At 46.2% G+C, this 3,427-nt stretch overlaps 1 long non-coding RNA gene across 1 annotated transcript in view; it reads left to right on the top strand.

The window, feature by feature from the left end:
* Positions 1 to 246: 246 nt before the first annotated feature.
* Positions 247 to 3,427, top strand: part of LOC103725928 — a 5,375-nt gene continuing 2,194 nt past the window's right edge. The window contains exons 1-2 of the long non-coding RNA XR_606880.2: positions 247 to 1,256; positions 1,913 to 2,101. This is a non-coding gene — a long non-coding RNA (uncharacterized LOC103725928). The remainder of the gene's footprint in view (positions 1,257 to 1,912; positions 2,102 to 3,427) is intronic.

The following is a 3,427-nucleotide window of genomic DNA, read 5'->3' as shown; positions in this document are numbered from 1 at the left end:
GGTGGGGAAGGAAGTCTGGTGGAGACAACAGTGACTGTTGTAGGGGGAAAACATTAAAGAACAGGAAGGTGAACCTCCACGTCCCACAGGGCCACTTTTGTGCATTTCTTCAGGCTCTGGTAGACTTGTATTTGCATAAATGAGCCTTGACTGGGCTTCCACTCTGGGACAAAGCAGTGAGGTCACCCCAGGCAGTGGAGGCCTTTTCTTCCTGAATAGTCTGAATAGTCTTACTGCAATTCCAATCATCCCCTTTCTCGAACTTTCTGGCCTTAGCTGGGGTCTGCCTTCTAGTCCCTGCCCTTGTACTATGGCTGTCACTCTGGCCAGTGGACCCTTCTAAGCAGTCATCTTTGAGCCTGTTTATAAGGCCTGAAGTTTTGTTTTAGCCAAAAGGGTGCTCTGCTGCCAGCAGTATGTCTGGAATGTTATTTACTCGGTACATTTCTGTGGCTTTTCTTATAGCACTGCACTTGCCAGAGCCAGGGCTCATTTGCTAGAGAAGGCTGTGCAGTTTGTCTTTCTTGGTAAGGGAAGGGGAGCCTAGCTCCTGTGCCTGGAGGTTCCCTGCCTCTCATCCTTCTTACATTTCTGTCTGCGTTAGTAATCTGCACTATTCTTGGTGCCTGTAGCACTGCACCCCTTTGTCCTCAGTGCCTCAACTCTACTTTGAATATCTGCAGTTTCTGCGGGCTCTTTGGGAAGCCTGGCAGATGCTTTTCCATTTGCGTGCCTGCCCTGTTATTACTTCACATGAAAGCTGTCTATTTTGGCAGCCCTGACTCCCGCGATTGCAATTTAGTTCTCCAAGCTGAATGAGTGATATTGTGTAAGGGAAATATAGGTGGGGTTTTTCTGTAATGGTGGCTGTGGGGGCGGACCAAAAATCTGCAAGCAGTCTTGGCTTGTTGCAGAGCTGACATGATGGCAAACAAATGGCTTTTGAAAGAAGGAAGCGGAATGCAGTTTCTGACTTTGGAAGGGTTCATAACCGGCTCGCTTTAATTGATAGATTTTTTTTCTAAAGAGCAAATTCTTCATTAGAAAGACTGGAAACAAGTCCTAGATAATGCTGAGTACTGAAGTGGAAGCAAAGGAGGGGTCTGTGTGTCTCTTCTTTCTGCAGCCCTTCTTCCTCCCACGTCATCTCTGCAATTTTTACCATGGTCTTTGGAGTTTCAGAAGGTGTAGAAATGAGATTAGATGACTCTCCCCAGCTGGTGCCAGCCCTGAGGCCCTTTGCACACCTGGAAAGGGTTAGTGCCCCACCTTCACTCTCATGATTCTGTTATGTCATGTGAATCTTGGGCGTCTACAGCTTGCACTGACAACCTTTGTTCTGCAGACACTGGGCCCTTCTCTGGGCTCCTTGGCCACCTCCCCATGCAAGGCACCTGTTAGGTTGTCACTCCACAGTTAGCTCCAGCGTGAAATGGAAAAGTTTTGGCTCTATTCTTCTTGGCTTTTCTTGGCCTTCTGCATGACTTCTCAATTCGCCTGTAAGCTGCCAGGCATTTTGGCTGAAGGGTCTTCTTTGATCCCACTCCTGACAGCATGGGCTACACGAAGTTCTCACACCTGTTCCTCTTTTACAGTCCAGATTTCACAGTAAATGCTTCCATTGCCTTGTAATTTTGTCAGTATAAAACTTGGTACAGGTTACTTATTACAGGTAATAGTCGCTTGATTACGGAGACAACTGCTGGCAGAAACGGCAACCTGAGCTGCTGCCAGAAACATAAACTGCCACTTTCTTTAGGTCTAAAAGCATTGCAGCCGCAAGTCTATCCATCATGATCTAGCACACTCATGATAATAACAGACTCTCTAGGCTAAGAAAGCTGCCCCATGGAATAGCCACAAGGACAGGCTCTAACAGGACTCCACGTGTTTTCTCTCCCATTATCTGCAGCCCACACATCATCTTCCTCTCTCAGAGCATCTTAACAGGTATGAGCCGTCTCTGTGGGACCCGACTCTGCCATGAAATTGCTCATGCCTGGTTTGGCTAGCCATCGGTGCACGCAATTGGACAGAGGAGTGGCTCAGTGAAGGGTTCGCCACTCACTTGGAAGATGTATTTTGGGCTGAAGCACAGCAGGTGAGTTCAAAGAATTTCCCTATCCAGAGTCAGGGTCTCCATTCATTCATTCACTCATTCATTCATTCACTCAGTAGATATATCCTGAGCATACTAAATACTATGTTTGCTAGATAAATTACAGTAAAAACAAGAGAGAGAAGCCCCTGCCCCCTGTAAGTGAACAGTCTAGAGACAGGGGAGAGAACAGACAAACCAGTGAAGCAGGAACATGCTAAGAGTACTGTGAAGAAAGATGAGCCGCACACAGGGTGAAGGGGAGCTCTGTTGGCAGGGGCCACACATCTGAACTGAAGCATAAAGAAAAGGTCGTGCTGACATTTTATAACACTCATGTATGATGGTTGTGGTGACATTAACTATGGGCGTTTGGTTTGGTTTTGAGACAGAGTCTTTCTCTGTAGCTCCAAGACCCTGTATCAACTCCCCCAACCCCAACACACACAAAATGCCAATTAGGAGTCACATCTCAGATGTCTGTTGGTGAATGACGAACAAAGAACAGGCATTGGAGTTACAGATTAGGCATTGCTGAGGTTTGTGAGAAGCTGGCAACTGCTCCGCTGTAACAGTTGTCCTGTCTAAGGGAAGGTTCATATAGCTTGGACTTCAAGTGTTTCAAGGAACTCCATAAATCTGATTTTTATGTGGGGCTCACTAATTTAAAAATAATTTTATAAATTGGGTATGATGGCTCACACTTGTATTTCCAGCCCTTAGGAGGCTGAGCAAGAGTGTTGCTACAAGTTTGAGGCCAGCCCGGGCTATATAGTGAGTTCCAGCAGAACCTTAACTAGAGTGATGCCGTCTCAAAACAAACACAAAGGCAAACTTTTTAAACTTTGGGCCTCAGTTTCCCCTGAGGAATGAACATAAGAAGCCTTAGATTTAGGGGACTAGAGAGATGACTCAGTGGTTAAGAGCAACAGTTGCTCTTGCAGAGCACCCAGGTTTGATTCCCAGCCCCTACATGGTGGCTAGAAACCATCTGTAACTCCAGTTCCAGGGGATCTGGCATTCTCTTCTGACCTATATGGGCATTGCACAGCACTGGTGCACTTACATACATGCAGGCAATCCAATCATACACATAAAATAAATAATAAATTTGAAGTATTTTTTTTGAAAAAAGAAAGCTTAGATTTAGAATAGGATAATGTATGTGTGAGCTTAGCACCTCCCAGACACACGAAAGGCCTGCTCTCTTTCATTCCCCTACCCACAGAGGCATTCAGCAAGGGTTTCATGTAGATGGATCTGTGTCTCCATCTCTTCCCGGTTGCTTCCATTCTGAGACATGCAGATTGGTGCTGTTCTTGGCCACAC

The sequence above is a fragment of the Nannospalax galili genome, unplaced genomic scaffold, assembly GCF_000622305.1.
Source record: "Nannospalax galili isolate Female #2095 unplaced genomic scaffold, S.galili_v1.0 scaffold25169, whole genome shotgun sequence".
Classification (NCBI taxonomy): Eukaryota; Metazoa; Chordata; class Mammalia; order Rodentia; family Spalacidae; genus Nannospalax; species Nannospalax galili.
Note: the sequence above shows the minus strand (reverse complement) of the source record. Positions and strands in the feature narration are given on the sequence as shown.